At 42.8% G+C, this 17,963-nt stretch overlaps 1 protein-coding gene across 2 annotated transcripts in view; it reads left to right on the plus strand.

Moving 5' to 3' along the window:
• Window positions 1-17,963, plus strand: part of LOC126272373 (G1/S-specific cyclin-E) — a 172,265-nt gene that overhangs the window by 22,752 nt on the left and 131,550 nt on the right. The window contains exon 1 of one of the 2 annotated variants that reach the window (XM_049975184.1): window positions 13,684-13,860. The exons of the other annotated variant lie outside the window; for it this stretch is intronic. The gene's annotated coding sequence lies outside the window, so the exon portion shown is untranslated. Of the gene's footprint in view, window positions 1-13,683; window positions 13,861-17,963 lie in introns of those variants that run through there. 2 annotated transcript variants of the gene reach the window in all.

A 17,963-nucleotide genomic window follows, 5' to 3' on the forward strand; every position in this document is an offset into this window, starting at 1 on the left:
ATACCCGATGAGGTGCTATTTGTCATCGGATACTTTGAGGTTTAATACGTGCTAGAACTGGAAGCCAAGGAATGGTGCTTGTACTAGTGTTCCCGAGATTATCCCCATGGTTTCATGGAACTGGATGTCAACCTTTTTTGTGTCGATATGCCTGGCACTCACTAGGGTACAGTACTCACCAAAACTATGTACAAGAGCCAACGCTGAACTTTAAACGTCCCCTTTTGAAAATTATAAATGACTATGTTGGTAAACCCCTTATGTTATTTGATTTTCAAACTGCTGACCAAAACTGAACGTGCTCAGACATTTCTCTCTTTACTTATTCTGATCATCACTAAACTGGCACACAATATTTTTAGCGCAACGCAGTCTGACTTTCAATAATCCCTACAAAAGAATGGCCCTGACTAACAGTAACCTCTAACTTTCATGAACCACTTACCTCACCTAAATCTTCGTTACTCGAACTACTGCAATAGAGCGAGCGCCAATACTGCCAGCTAAATAAAAGATTCTAACTGCTGAAGGCACTAACTACTGATAGGCATAGTTATCAAATGAAAGATTTTGCTAAGAACAAACAATGTATTTACCTTAATAGTGTTCAAAAGTCATAATATATATATATGAGTTCATTATATCCAGTATTACAAATTTACTGTCTCTGATGGACACACGTCCAGATCATGCGTTCTCAAAACTCCGCCATCTCTCTCCCCACATCCACCACTGCAGGCGGCTCACCTCCAACTGCGGAACGCTACGCGCTGTTCACATCCAACTGCCCAGCACTACAATGGCAAAAATTCCAATTCCAACCAGCCATACATCGCATACAGCACAGTCAGTGATTTTCATACAGAGCGCTACGTGGCATTACCAACATAAAAACCTAAACAGCCTACTTACAAACTGCTTAACGTACCCGCTGAGCTGCTCCAGGTTGTTCCTGCTAGTTTTTTATTATATTATTTCTTGTTTTCATTTTCTGGGCTACGGCTTCCAAGAGGCAGGGCTCTGCCGTGTCTCATTGCTTAGACCATTCCATTTATATTTAGTTCTCTGTTTGCTTTCCTTTCGTTTAGGTGCATTACTCTAATTACAGTTTTTGTTGGGTTGATGATTAAATGCCACTCACTGTAGTATTTTGCAAGAGGTTCCACAACAGGGTTTCTGCATCAGCGTTAAGTAATTCTTCTAATTTCTCGAAAGACTTTGCTTGTACTGCTGTTTCGTCGTATGCAAATATCTGTGAATTTCAAACTATGATGTCAGATACATAGAGGCTGAACAGAGCTGGTGGCAAAACTGACCCTTGTGGTATTCCGTTTTCCAAAACCTTGTGTTTGCTCGCTCTCCCATTTACTTCTACTGTAAATTTCTGTTCTCTTATTCCATGTTACTTTATACACACCTATTTTTACGCACGTTGCTCTATCCTGTGCAGACGTCTTCTTGCAATCTACATCCATTTGAACCATAACATTCAAGTATAGGTCTCCCTTCACAATTATTTGTCAGACACACACTGCCTTCCATTACTGAACTGACGATTCCTTGACGCCTCACGACGTGTCCTATCAACCGATTCCTTCTTTTAGCTCAGGTTGGCCCTTAAATTCCTTTTTTCCCTGTTCGATTCAGTATCTACTCACTAGTTGTTCGATCTCTCCATCTAATCTTAACTATTATTCTGTAGCACCACATTTCAAAAGTTTCTATTTTCTTCCTCGCCTGAACTGTTTATCGTACACCTTTCCCTTCCGTACAAGCCTACATTCCAGAGACATACCTTTTAAAAAGAACTGCGTTGTCAGCCAGTCGGCACACAGTTGCCGATTTAGCTTGCCTGCCCGTTGCATTTGTTTTCAGCCGTTCTGTGTGAAGACGTCCGACACTTTAGCCCCTACCCGTGGTCCCAGAGGCCTTCAACTAATTTCCATGTATGAGTAGGCACTAAGATGTTGGATGTCAAGCCTCATCGCAGAAAGTGGATGTTGGAGACTTGCCCGCTCTGCAAAGGAGGACAGAACGTGATCTATGCCATATGGAGGACCGAGTACAATGATAGTGCAGGCGCAAGTCTTTTAAAGCACGTCGTTCAGTACACACTGTGGAACATAAGGCTCTGCAACAGACGAAGAACGTCTGTACAGAGGGGACTGAAGAGAAACGCAACGTGCGGCTATTCCGTGCACGGCGCAGCTCTGAAATGAGAAACTGCAGGTGCCGTGTGCCAACTTGGATGAAAGAAAATATGGTTGTTCACACCGGAGTATCTTTTGGTTACACTCCGAGGAAGATGTGGTCCTCCACTAATAAACACGAATAACAAACGAAGAAAATTCTTGATTCATCAGTTCATCCAAAGAAACATAAACTGAAGGAGATGTAACAGACAGAGTCGAAATTCATAACTTTTTATCGAATGACTGAGCGCTGCTACAGCAATTTGGCACACTTGATATTCTCCGCTATAGCAAGAATTTACTTCTACACAGCTCAGCAAAAATTTGAAATACTATCGTAAAATGTAGTCTACGATACCAGAGGCCTCAGTGATCTAGGCACTTCATGCAATCATCCAGCTAGAGCCCATAAACTGGACGGTGTTTACTACTGATATGATGGGAGTAGACAACATCCCATTAGAACTAATGATAGCCTTGGGAGAGCCAGGCCTAACAAAACTCTACCTGTAACAGGCGAAACACCCTCAGACTTAAAGAAGAATATAATGATTCCAATCCCAAAGAAAGCAGGTGTTGAGAGATGTGAAAATTACCGAACTATCATTTTAGTAAGCCACGGCTGCAAAATACTAACACGAATTCTTTACAGACGAATGGGAAGACTGGTAGAATCCGACCTCGGGGATGATCAGTTTGGATTCCGTAGAAATACTGGAACACGTGAGGCAATACTGACCTTACGAATTATCTTAGAAGAAAGGTTAAGGAAAGGCAAACCTACTTTTCTAGCATTTGTATACTTAGAGAAAGCTTTTGACAATGTTGACTGGAAGATTCTCTTTCAAATTCTGAAGGTGTCAGGGATAAAATACAGGGAGCGAAAGGCTATTTACAATTTGTACAGAAACCAGATGGCAGTTATTAGAGTCGAGGGGCATGAAAGGGCAGCAGTGATTGGGAAGGGAGTGAGACAGGGTTGTAACCTATCCCCGATGTTATTCAATCTGTATATTGAGCAAGCAGTGAAGGAAACAAAAGAGAAATTCGAAGTAGGAATTAAAATCCATGGAGCAGAAATAAAAACTTTGAGCTTCGCCGACGACACTGTAATTCTGTCAGAGACAGCAAAGGACCTGGAAGAGCAGTTGAACGGAATGGACAGTATCTTGAAAGGAGGATATAAGATGAACATCAACAACAGCGAAACGAGGATAATGGAATGTAGTCGAACTAAATCACGTGACGCTGCCGGAAATGGATTAGGAAATGAGGCACTTAAAGTAGTAAAGGAGTTATGCTATTTTGGGGAGCAAAATAACTGATGGTGGTCGAAGTAGAGAGGGTATAAAAAGTAGACTGGCAATGGCAAGGAAAGCGTTTCTGAAGAAGAGAAATTTGATAACATTGAGTATAGATTTAAGTGTCAGGAAGTTGTTTCTGAAAGTATTTGTGTAGAATGTAGCCTTGTATGGAACTGAAACATGGACGATAAATAGTTCGGACATGAAGAGAATAGAAGCTTTTGAAATGTTGTGCTACAGAAGAATGCTGAAGATGGTAGATCACATAAGTAATGAGGAGGTATTGAATAGAATTGGAGAGAAGAAAAATTTGTGGCACAACTTGACTAGAAGAAGGGGTCGGCTGGTAGGGCATATTCTGAAGCATCAAGGGATCACCAGTTTAGTACTGGAGGGTAGCGTGGAGGGTAAAAATCGTTGAGGGAGACCAAGAGATGAATACACTAAACAGATTCAGAAGAATGTAGGTTGCAGTAGTTACTGGGAGATGAAGAAGCTTGCACAGGATAGAGTGACATGGAGAGCTGCATCAAACCAGTCTCCGGGCTGAAGACCACAACTACAACATGCTTGTGGCCGTTTCCCAGTCATATAAACATACTGCTGCCGCAGCAACAAACGGAGAGCAGTCTAGTATCAAAAAACAGCATTATTTAGTTTGTGTTCACGACTGCAGTAGCATGCCACGTAGAGGCATGCAACACTTCGATAGAGTCAAGATAGCGGCTTTACTTTCAGCAGGCCATACAGAGCAAAGTGCAGCCCATCGGTTAGATGTCACTCAAAGCGGTGTATTTAAGGTGTGAAGAAAGTACAGAGAGGTGGGAAATGTGAACGACAGACCTCACAGTGGTCGTCCTCGTATGACAACACTATTGCAGGATCGTTTCCTCCAATTGTCGGCTCGCAGGCGCCCAACATCAACAGCCAAAAATATTGGAAATGACTTGTCCCGGGCAACAGTGCGTTGAAGATTTCATCAGTGTGGACTTCATTCCAGAAGACCAGTGAACATTGGACCACAGCAAAATGGAGTAATTTCATGTTTGCTGACGAGACAACGATTGGTCTGCTGCCGGACACAAGACATGTTAGGATTTGGAGAAGTCCTAGACGACACAGGAACGCCGATACGATCAGGAAGTCCACCCCTTTGCAGGCTGGAGTATAATGTTCTGGGTGGAAATAATGGTGAGACGACAGACCCCTCTAATTCCCATGTACTGCAATTTGACTGGTCCACGATACATCCAAGATGTCCTCGAAGCGATTGTATGGCCCTACAGACGTGAAATCGAAGACAACTTGATCCTAGTCGATGGCAATGCGAGGTCTCGGTATCTTCAAAGAAGCAACATCAACCGAATGCATTGGCCTGCACAGTCCCCAGCCATGACTGCAATTGAGCATACATGGGACCTATTGAAGGTGGTCATTGCAGAGCGTCCGAATCCACCTGAGAACCTTCAGGACCTCAATGAAGCTGCCATTGAGGAGTGGGACCCCATAGCTCAAGATACAGTTGATGGCCTCATCCAGAACATGCCTTCCACTGAACTCACCCGTGAGTAAGGAGGACATACTCACCACTATAGACTGGTAATCGTCATCATGAGATAAAGATTTTTACTGATTTTGTTTCTCTAGATGTACACTTAGGAGAGAGGCTGCTTTGTTTTGTAATGATTTTTTGTAGCTAACTAAAATCTTCCTTCTTCTCGGAGGGAATTATGTTTATTTTGTTAATAAGGTACCGTACAAACCTCAATGGATGTGCTATAAGAAGTCATTGTAGTAAACTGTATGTTATTTCAAAATGGTTCAAATGGCTCTAAGCCCTACGAGACTTAACATCTGAGGTCATCAGTCCCCTAGACTTAGAACTACTTAAACCTAACTAATCTAAGGACATCACACAAAACCATGCCAGAGGCAGGATTCGAACCTGCGACCGTAGCAGCAGCGCGGTTCAGGACTGAAGCGCTTAGAACCGCTCGGCTACAGCGGCCGGCTACGTTATTTCAAACTTTTGTTGTATATTTTAAAGAACCAAATATCTTGAGACTTATATACACGGAAGTGGGCTGATGCTTTGTGCACGTTAAATCATTTGTATGTCAGACCGATTGTGCTTACAGGTACTGGAGATCTGAGCCTTTTCTGTTGCTATTCGGCTATTTCCACTGCTCGTATTAACAATGTTAATTTTACAGAACGACATACGCTGCTAGTCGCGCAAAAGAATACTCCAAGAATTATTTATATTTTTTATACGTTTGCTTTCATTTTATTTTGAACAGTAGATGTACAATACACTACATACGCGTCGCCCGCCCGGTTAGCCGAGCGGTCTAACGCACGGCTTTCTGGAGCGGGAAGGAGCGCCTGGTCCCCGGCACGAATCCGTCCGACGGACTTGTGTCGAGGTCCGGCGAGCCTGCCAGTCTGTGGATGGTTTTTAGGCGGTTTTCCATCTGCCTCGGCGAATGCGGGCTGGTTCCCCTTATACCCCCTCAGCTACACTACGTCGGCGATTGCTGCGCAAACAAGTTCTCCACGTACGCGTACACCACCATTACTCTACCACGCAAACATAGGAGTAACACTAGTCTGGTGTGAGACGTTCCCTGGGGGTGTCCACCGGGGGCCGAACCGCACAATAACCCTGGGTTCGGTGTGGGGCGACGGAGGGGTGAAGTGGACTGCGGTAGTCGTCATGGGGTTGTGGACAACTGCGGCTGCGGCGGGGATGGAGTCTCTCCGTCGTTTCTAGGTCCCCAGTTAACATACAACAACATACGTGTCATATGAAATTCATTTCCCACTTCACACCACACTTTCTTTGTCAAATATCTCCTGCATTAGCCTCGGAACTCGCAGTTGTGTAAAGTGGGACATTTGTCCACTTCCAGCGCAAAGCTAATGCTCACAACCTGCTCGTTCATCTTCGAATCAAATAAAACACAGCTGTGCTCGAAGACTCGAGGCACCTCAGATCGCTTGGCAACGCGGACTCAAGAGTCGCTGTCAGCTGGTTGGCAACGCGTCGCAAGCGATTTAACTGGTGAGTCACCATGCATTCGCGCCGTTGGCGGGTACCTGTTTAACTACACGGGAAAAGATTCGCAGTGGGCCGCTTAGCAACTCGCATCGGCTATGTTTTTCATTTGAGTCGCTCCGTTTGCGGAGAGCCTAAAATTACCATATTGACCCACCTATATCGTCAGTTATGGTTGCCTTGGGCATGGAATCATCGACGTTGAACCGTAGACCAATGGAAAGTGGCGCCTGGTGAATCACGTTTATCGTTACACCGTTTCGATGGTCGTGTTAGGATACATCGTCACCCAGGAGAACGGCTGCTCCATACACCCTCCACTCCACGCACGCAGGGTGGCGAGTGCAGTGTTATGTTATGGTGGATATACAACTGTGCACCACGGGAGCTGTGGTAGTGATTGAAGTCACTATCTCTGTTGTGGATTGCGTGAACATTACCGCGGACCACTTGCATCTTGATGTCTGCGATGGCATCTTCCAGCAGGCTAATTGTCCGTGTCATAGGCCAGAATCGTGCGACAATGGTTTGAGGAACATGACAGACAATTTATGTTTTTGTCTTGGCAAGCAAATTCGCCTGATCTAAATCCAGGGAAGAGATCTGGGACAACATGTGGTGCCAGCTTCGTACCCACGAGCCACCGGTCCATAATTTGGAGTGATTGCATGAACTGCGGGTACACAACTGGTGCCAAGTAGCTCCAACAACCAACAACGACTTGCGGAATTGGTGCCACGCAAAATCGCTGCTCTACTGCGTTCGAGAAGTGTACTAACACGAACTTGGGCTCATCCATGTACTAAATGGGCACTTTACATCCTAAATACATGCAGAATACAGGAAAAAAGAAAGAAAAGCAACATCTATGTGATTACTCTGCTATTCACAATAAAGAGCCTGGCAGAGGGTTCAATGAACCACCCTCATGCTGTCTCTCTACCGTTCCACTCTCGAACGGCTCGCGAGAAAAACGAGCATTTAAATTTTTCCGTGCGAGCCCTGATTTCTATTACTTCATCGTGATGATCATTTATCCCTATGTAGGTGAGTTCTCGCTATCGGAGAAGAAAACTGGTAATTGAAATTTCGTGAGATCCCGTCGCAACGAAAAACGCCTTTGTTTTAATTTTTGCCACTCCAATTCACGTATCATATCTGTAGCACTATCTCTCCTATTTCGAGATAATACAAAACGAGCTGCCCTTCTTTGAACTTTTTCGAAGTCATCCGCCAGTCGTACCTGATGCGGATGCCACACCGCACCGCAATACTCCAGAATAGGGCGGACAAGCGTGGTGTAAGCAGTCTCTTTAGTAGACCTGTTGCACCTTCTAAGTGTTCTGCCAATGAATCGCAGTCTTAGGTTTGCTCTACCCTCAACATTATCTATGCGATCGTTCCAGTTTAAGTTATCATCAACTAGAAGTGAAACATGTGGCCTCCAGATATCATTCTTATAAACTTTGTACTTTACAGTGCCATATGTCGACCGCCTTACGGTGGTGCTCTTTTCCAAGTGAATCTTGACGACTTAATGGCATTTTGGCTTAATGCTGTTGATTTAAAAAAAATGGTTCAAATGGCTCCGAGCACTATGGAACTTAACATCTGAGGTCATCAGTCCCCTAGAACTTAGAACTACTTAAATCTAACTAACCTAAGGACATCACACACATCCATGCCCGGGGCAGGATTCGAACCTGCGACCGTAGCGGTCGCGCGGTTTCAGACTGAAGCGCCTAGAACCGCTCGGCCACATCGGCCGGCCTGTTGATTAAATAGTCGAGCTCTACCCATTATAAATCACAGAAAAATGCGTTCAACAAAATCAGCCGTGGATAGGAATTTAAAGTTTGATTCTCTTTGACGATTTAGACTGAACAATTAAACTGAGTTAATTTGAACATTTATGTATTAGTTGGCGGAAGCTGGATTAAATGCACATTTGTAACGCCGTTATGTGACTGTAAGCGAAATACGGATTCACCGTCGCACCCTGGTGACAAAACTACAGCCACAGAGGCAAACGAAAAGAACATTTAGATTCCAAGCTTGCAATGGACCAACATTCCATTTATCTGGTAACGTTAATCGCCACAACGTGAAAACTTGGGGCACTGAACGTCGTCATTAAATTGTGGCGCATGAACGCGATTCACCGAGGTTAATGTTTTCTGTGCAGTGGAACAGAAGAGGCTGTATAGGTCGTTTTTCTCCTATAACTGGTACCTCCTGTCTTAATATGTTCCAGATGCGGTTGTTTTCACAACGGATTGCTGATTACGAGACTTTCATCTTCCTTCAAGACAGGCCACACCCTCACTGGAGTATCGATTTTAAAAAAATAATATTTATTGGCATTCAGGACGTTTCCATACAGCCTTATCAACTGTGGAATGTCAGTTATGACGATAGGAACGTAAGGACGACACAACACCCAGTCCGCGAGAGGTGAAAATCTCCGACGCGATCGGGGGTCAAACCCGGAACCCTTCGGCAGGCAATCCAGTGCGCTGACCGCGCAGCTACCGAGGCGAACTAGCATCGATGTTCGTCGCTACCTAAACGACGAACTTCCGCATCACTGGATTGGGCGTAACGGTGACGATGATGTGACTCTAATTCCTTCTCCGCCCAGGTCGTCCGACCTAACGTATTGTGACTTTTCCCTTCAGTGGTACATTAAGGACTGTGATCGTGTATCCCCACTGCTGTGAGCACTGGAGCACGTCAGAGAAACTGCTAACAAGACGGAAAACCCGGTAAAGTGAGTAACCGAATTGTGATAACAGGATTGTTAAGAGGACATTGTGCATTTCTCAGTGGAGTGCGTAATATGTGACAAAGAGCAAAACACGGAAGGAAATTCTTGATCACTCTCCCAGTGGTTAGTTCTAAGTTCTTTGAACAATAGATGGTGGCGCTACTGCTAGCTCAAAATAGTAACCATGCGGCTAGAGTGAGTGTTCACGTGAAGGAGAGAATGGGAATAATTTCAGGAGAATGGAGGCCCACACAGTGGGTACGACTTCATGACCAGACAACGAACTCCCCAGATTTAGAAAATAATGCATAAAACCTAGGTGAACAATAAGATCAAGAACAAATGCGAACTTACCATACGTCCAGATCTCATAGGCATTAACCGCATGAAATTCATATCCCCATTAAGCCAAACAAGCGAATCACTAAGGACTCTGGACTAAGAAGAAGATCTAAGTACAGGAAGACGTACGAATCGTTGTCTTGCGACGACCTAACTTGCAGGACGTGAGGCTTGAGTCTTACGATTACTGTAGGTAGCATGAAGATATGAGGACAGGAGTGGGCACACGTGTAGCATCTACATCTGCATCTGCATACATGCTCCACAAGCTATCATACGGCGCATGACGGAAGGTTCCTTGTACCACTACTAATTGTTCCCTTTCCTGTGCCGCTGTGGACGAGTCCGGAACCGCGCTGCTACTATGGTCACTGGTTCGAATCCTGCCTCGGGCATGAATGTGTGTGATGTCTTTAGGTTAGTTAGGTTTAAGTAGTTCTAAGTCTAGGGGACTGATGACCTAAGATGTTAAGTCCCATAGTGCTCAGAGCCATTTGAACCCCTTCCTGTCTCACTCGCAAACGGAGAGAGGAAAATACGACTGCTTATACTCCTCCGTACGAGCTCTAATTTCTCTTGTCTTGTCTAAGCGGTCCTTAAGCAAAATGTCGGCAGTTTCTAATTTCCTTGACAGTATTTCGCGATAAGAACGTCTTCTTCCTTCCAGGGCTCCCCACCTAAGTTCACGGAACATTCCTGTAATACTCACTTGTTGATCAAATCTACCGGTAACAAATCTAGCAGCCCGGCTTCGATGTCTTCCTTTAATCCGACCCGCTGGGGATCCCAAACACTCGAGCAGTACTGGAGTGTGAGTCGCACAAGTGTTCTATGCGCAGACTCCTTTATAGATGGGTTACTCTTTCCTAAAACTCTCCCAAGAAAGGGAATTCGACAATTTGCCTTCCCTACAACCGACCTTATGAGCTCCTAACTTTTCTAAACGCTTTGCCACTATTCGAACATTACAGGGCTGTTTTCCCATTCAGCTGCTTTAATTTACATTATCTCATATTTGGAGCATGCTGCCACTCAGCACACCAAATAGAAATTGTATTCAAATCATCCTGTACCCTCCTATAGTTACCCAAAGATGACACTTTGCCATAAGCTACGGCATCACCAGCAACCAGTCGCAGGTAGTTGCTCATCCCACGCGGGAGACCTTTTATGTACAAGGTCTGTTTAAAAAATTCCGGAACATTTGTAATTTCGCACCAAAGATGTGTTGGAGCGAGACGCGGTTGACATCCCTGCACACGCCTGTGTTTAATGTGTAACTGCCGGAAGTTTCATTGTTGTATGTCTGTTAGCTATCGTTCAGTTCTGTATTGAGCAGAACGTTGTGTCGCAACAGTTTGCAACTTTCGAGAGAGTCAGAGGAGCAACGGGTCTGCATTAAATTTTGTGTGAATCTCAAGAAAACCTTTACAGTGACACACCAAATGATGCAGGAAACCTACGGTGATGAGCGTTTAAACCGTTCAATCTTCATAATACGTCAGGAAAGGTTCACCAAGACGAAAAAAAAAAATCCTTCAGGTCAGGTCAGGTAAAAAGACAAGGCCTTCCTGATAGTCTTCTTTGACTTCGAAGGATTAGTTCATCATGAATTCGTGCCACAGAGACAAACTTAATCGATGGTACTGTCGGGACGTGTTGTGACGCCTGCGAGAAAATGTGAGAAGGAAACGGCCTGAAATGTGGCGAGAACAATTCGCGGATCTTGCTTCATGATAACGCACCACGAACATTAATCCCTACTGGTGCGTGACTATTGAACTGAAAACAAAATCACTGTGTTTCCTCATCCTCCATACCCTCCAGATCTGGAGTGGTTTCCAAAGCTGGAAACCCACTGAAGAAACGAAGATTTCCAACCATAGAGGAGATAAAAGATAATTCGCGGACGGTGCTTCGCACGATCCAGCAAGAAGCATACCTAAACTGCTTCCGGAAGTGGAAACGGCTTTGGGAGCGTTGAAGCAATTGTGGAGACCATTTCGAAGGAGGCCATACGCAATAAGTAAAAGGTAAGCGTAGAAAAAGTGTCGGAATTTTCCGAATAGACCTCCGATACAGAGAATTACAGCGGTACTATCGCACTTCCTTGGGCCACTCCTGACAATACCCCTATGTCTGATGAACAGTCGACCTCCAACACGATCTACTAGGTTCTATTGAAATGGAAATGAAGTCCCATGCTTCTTTACAGAACGTAGGGGAACGATGCGGGAGACACGCACCGCTTTACTAGGCAACGTCCTAGTGGAGGTTGTTTGCCGTTGCCTTCCTCCGACCGTAATGGGGATGAATGATGATGAAGACGACACAACAACACCCAGTTGTCTCGAGGCAGGAAAAATCCCTGACCCCGCCGGAGATGGAACCTTTTTTTTTGTAACCATATATATTTATTTAAATATATTAACAACGATACATTAAAAAAGACATTTTATTCTATTTACCTATTATATTCCTAGTGTTGGTTAATATTACTGTCATTTTATATATTTTCGTTTTTCTCTTATTGTTGTTCCTTAAACCCTTTTACATGGCCATTTGTCGTCTCTCTTTTTTTTTGGGGGGGGGGGGGGGGGGGTAGACATTGCAGGACAGGCATAACAGGTTTCTATTTGGCATCGATGCATTGATTTTGAGTTTATGTTTCTGTATGTGATGCACTTGTGATGCCACAGGCACAGTGTGTATTCTGGTTTAATTTCTTCCTCTAGTTACACTGTTAGTGGGACAGTATGAGGGAAACGTCACCATGATAGGTGGAGCAGAAGTGGAAGAAACTTTTTTACACATACTACAGAATATACCTAAATTGAAGAAGAGAGAAAATTTTGTCATATTACTTAAGAGAAGCAGAAAGGAGAGTGTGAGTAATCAATAGAATTTTATAGACACAAAGTAAAGGAAATCATTAAAAAAATATATAATAATAATAATGAGTAGTTGGCACTTTCCACTAAGTAATGCTTGTTTCCTAGTCAGTATAGTACAAGTAATGGAAGAAAAGTTAATTAAAAAAAAAACTGGTAGTACTACTGTGCATACATTTGACACTGTTTTGGCTGCGAGCATGACAGATGTTTGGTGAGAAGCACTTTGTGTCACTGATTTCACTAAGAAGAAACACTTTATACTACTGTACTTCACTATTGATGCGAGAAGAGAAAGCACTTTATCTTTTGTGTGGCACTTGTTCACTATCACTGCACACGTTCGTCTTGTGGTGAGTGAACCCGGGACCCCGTGCTCGGGAAGCGAGAACGCTACCGCGGGACCACGAGCAGCGGACACTAGGTTCTGTTACAGGTACTTAAAAATCCTCGAGCCACTCATATAGCGCAGACTCTATTCCGTATACTGGAGGCTTTGTTAACAGTCTGCAGTGCTGCATTGTGGCAAAATGCTTTCCGGAAATATATGAATATGGAATCTGCTTGTTGTTCTTCATTGCATAATTTGCACGGTATCGTCCAAAAGGACAAAAGCTTTTCAGTTGAAGGAAGTGTACTACATTCGAACTTCGAATATGCCCAAGAATTTTGCATAAAATCGACGTTAACCGAATTGGGTGGAAAAAATTAGAGCAATAGTATAGAACTAGAGGGTCTTTGTTTCACCGTTCTGTCGATAATGATGTACTGCATGCTTTGTGAGATACATGTATGCCACTGTGACGTTGGATGGGTGTACAGCCTCGATGGCTTTTCCTGTGCTTTACGGTGCCAGCTATGCAGTATTTGTTTTCTCATCTATGAGTCACACAAATGTACTTCCTTCGAACGGAAGCAAGGAAGAAAGGCTGCAGCATAGACGATTCGCCTAGTCAAACTTACCCTTTGAGTTCCGGCTTATCGTTGCAGTTATTCACTCTGTTGTGAGGTCCTTCTGGTGTGTGCACAGTAGCTAGGAGAGGAGGCCTTAGCGGTTTTCTTGTCGCGGACCTCTGCGATAAGAACCGAGCGCTGATATTCGAGCGGACGAGCTGGAAGACGACGGGCTAAAAGTTCCTGCTTCGTTCTCGCTACACTGCTACAGCAGCGCTTCAGCGCTAAGCTGGCGCCTCATGAAAACACTCCACTATGTGCTGTACCTGAGATCATACGTGGACGCAGCACACTCCTCGTTTCATAGGATGTTCTCCTTGCGACTGGAAAGCATCTCCAGTGCATCATCCAGGTACGTAGTCAAAGCGCTTGTTTTGTCCTGAGGCGTTTGCCTCAACGAATCATCTGACGGCGGTCGAGAGCGATAATTCGAGATATTCCAGCAATTTCATACTTCCCAGTTTGGTCTCTGTGTAAATGTTCAACTAGAAGTGAAGAAAACGTGATGAACCGTAATGAAACCCTCCTATTACTTCCGAAGATCATGACCAGAGGTTCTCCCACAGTGAGTGTGGTAACAGCGCGACTGGGGGAATAGATTATGTGGGGATGATATGATAAAACTGGTTTGAAATACCGAGTCGGTAATTTACGGAAATAATCGGCAACCAGATGACAAAAAAATTATTTCCCTAACCAGTTTCAGGCATTTAGTGCTCTTCTTCAGAAGACTACACAGAGAAGTATACCACAAATAAGTAGAAGTTAGGTAAGAATATTAAATTCTAAACATTTAAAGATAAAAAATTGTATATACTTATAACCATCACATTATATGCGAGAGTCATAAATAAGATGCATGGAATATACTGCTGTGGTCCTAAGAAAAGTACAAGAACCACACGTAATACAATAATGAATCAATTAATACAAATAGAGCTCGTAAATGATGACAAAAAAATTATTTCCCTAACCAGTTTCAGGCATTTAGTGCTCTTCTTCAGAAGACTACACAGAGAAGTATACCACAAATAAGTAGAAGTTAGGTAAGAATATTAAATTCTAAACATTTAAAGATAAAAAATTGTATATACTTATAACCATCACATTATATGCGAGAGTCATAAATAAGATGCATGGAATATACTGCTGTGGTCCTAAGAAAAGTACAAGAACCACACGTAATACAATAATGAATCAATTAATACAAATAGAGCTCGTAAATGCTTTCATGTGGTCCATAGTGCCTGTACAAAAATGGTATAAGGAAGCCAAAGTACAAGTACAGACATCGTGCCAGAATTAACAAGGTTAGTCTCCTGATGGGAGTAGAAGTACGATAAAATAGTAAAACAAAACCTTACACAACCATCGCTGTCATAGAGCATAAACAAGAATGTAACGGCGCATAAGCAACATAATAAGTAATACATTACAACCTAATGATGAATAAAATAATGATGTCTGCGTTTGTTGTTTGGCTTCCTTGTACCACTTTTGTTCAGACACTATGAACCACGCGTAATCATTTACGAACTCTTTTTGTATTAATGGATTCATTACTGTATTTCATGTAGTGCTTGTATTTTTCAAGGGCCACAGCAACACACAGCATGTATATTATTTTTGACACTCGCAAATAATGCTATAGTTACAAGTGTGTACCATTTTTTGTTCTTTTTTTAAATTTAAATATTTCGTTCCTAAGTTTTAATATTCTTGTCTAACTTCTACTTATTTGAGGTATATTTTTCTGTACAGCCTTCTGAAGAAGGGCTCTAAGTACCTGAAACCGGTTAAGGAAATAAAATTTCTTTTGTGCAACTGGTTGTTGATTATTTCAATGAATACAACCAAAGTTACGGAAGATGGATAAAATACTGAACCTGTAGTGTAACGAACATTTAGTAACAAATGAAAACTTGCGCCAGACTCCATTCACTTCATTAAAATTAATTTAATCCAATCATAAATTGTATCTGTCGATCTTTGTCCTCTCTCTTTATTGCGTTTTCTGTTTGAGTAATTCATTTGAACAGTATATTATATGTCATAAATTCTGTAGGTCTACTTATCTAGCTATCTAGAGAAGTGGCACAGTGGGGTGGTCTACTACGGTTCATATCTCCGTCCGGTCATCAGGATTAAAATTTACCATAGTTTCCCCAAATTATTTTAGGCCGATGACGGGACTACTCTTTTCTTATCCTTCATCAGTCCGAGCGTAAGCTCCGTCTCAACTCGCCTGGTCGTCGAAGAGACGTTAGAATTTAATCTTCTTTTCCGAACGTTATCGTGGAGTGTTCGCGATATTACATTCACATTCAAGATCACATGGAGTTTAAATCCACTTAGCCGTACAGATTTTTTTCTTTTCTTGTAGCCTTCTTAATTGCCTAACTTCCTATTAAGCTCCTATGACCTGGTCGCTGGCCTGACGTTAAACCGTAATTTCCTTCTTTCCTTTCGAAATCCAGTACAGAGCTTCAGATGCAGTATGCAGTATGGACCTTAGTCATAATTACGAAATTGTTTTACGAAAATAATTATTATACCGGTTCATACAAACATTTTCCGCTCTTGGCTCCAAGGTTCTTATGTACAATACTTCTGTATTCCGCAAAACACTTACAAGCATTTTCTGGAGGTTGTGAAATTTTATGCAAAGAAACATTCGAATTACTGTCCTCTTACACGCAACATTATAGTGGAGAAAGTGCAAATATGGGGTACTTATTTGGTTTCTGACTCAGAGACACTTTATTTCGGAAAAATTCTAGCGTTTTGACTTTCATTAAAAACTATAACAAGTTTACAAAAGATACGAGGAAAAACGATAATTAATATCAATTATTTATATTTGAAAAAGAAGTTTCGCAAACAACTCGCAAAATAGCATTAAAAGAATGCTGTGCAAATGTGGATCCTTCCCAAAAAGTCACAAAAATCTTTTCAAATGTGTTGATAAAACTGGATAAAGCGACAAAAACGGTATACTAATTTACAAAGAACGTCAATTCAAAAAATTATTTACAGAAACTTCAAAAGTAAACTGCTATTTCAGCCCCGGTGCAATCGTTGGTGTTCTCACACACTTAACCTGAATTCCTCCGCATCTTGAGAGAGTTTTTCGTCACAAAACATGTTGTCTGGTGTGTCTACATCACTGGTATCCAGGTCATTATTACTGGCTACAAGAGGAGAGTCGTGGAAGACTGATGAAGAATCTTATCGTTCCGTGGGTTGTATTTTTCTTTTTTATGAAGGCCTTTGATCTTCCCAATCCTGCCCCTAGCGGGCCTCCAACCACGGAAAGACTCATGCATCGGTTGAAGCCTCTTTGACTGCGCTTTTGTCAAGCGGCTTGTTCAACTTAAAGCATTCCAGTGATGAGGTTCCCACTCGCTGCTTTGGATCCTCGAGTGGTGTTTCTCTTCTTAATATTAGGGACAGGAGAAACGTGGAATGGAGAAACTGCATCTGAAATCCCCAGGGAATACTGCGCTGTTTAAATAGTGGCCACTATTTACACCAACCCCACCTAAGCAAGATGACTACCGTCACATGTAACATAATTAAGTCCGTGACTGAAGACGTGTTTCTAAAAGTAACTTAGGATTCTGCTTTCCTGGTATGACTATGTAATTACTTTAAATGAACACAATGGAAAGAAGACGATTTCAGATACCAGCCAAAGGTTATCAGCCGAGAACAAACACCGTTTCGCATTATAACCGAAACTGCATCCACACTACTTGAAAGAAAGATGCCAACTGCTCCTGGACGCCAGCCAACGCCATCTCCCACGCAACCCTGGGGACGGCTGTCCCACATGTAAAGCTGTGTCCGTTTGTGCACCCTCTCTCTAATAATTGATATGTATATATACAGGGTGAGGCACTAACTATTGCCACATAGAATAACTCCGAAAGTATGATAATAGCTGAAAAGTTTGTGGGACAAAAGTTGCTTGGGACAACGGGGGCCATATCATGACGTTGGTTTTTTGTTGCTAGGTGGGGTAGCGTCACAGATATGAAGGTCAACTTTTTTTTAATGGAATTCTGTAGTTTGGTAATTATTTTCTGATAGCTGCTATCGTGACGAATCCAATGATGTGTAACAGTAAGGTCTTTGAAGGTTAACCAAGATCAAAAAGGTGGCACGAACGTTCATTTACAGAAGGTGTTCGAAGTGATGATCACTGGTGTCAATGCTGTCCTGCAATCTTCTTATCATGCATTGAGTGGTATTCCTTATCACTTCGGCACTTATCTAAGCAGATGCTCTGACAATTCTCTCTCGTATGTCGTGCAAATACTAAATATGCATCGAATTCCTTCGAAGAACAAGTCGATTTGCTTCTCATTTACGGAAAATGCCGACGAAATTCAGTGAGAGCTAGAGGCTAATACGCTGAAGGATACCATCAACGTACTCAAACTACACGTCGTA

Source organism: Schistocerca gregaria, chromosome 5 (genome assembly GCF_023897955.1).
Source record: "Schistocerca gregaria isolate iqSchGreg1 chromosome 5, iqSchGreg1.2, whole genome shotgun sequence".
Lineage (NCBI taxonomy): Eukaryota > Metazoa > Arthropoda > Insecta > Orthoptera > Acrididae > Schistocerca > Schistocerca gregaria.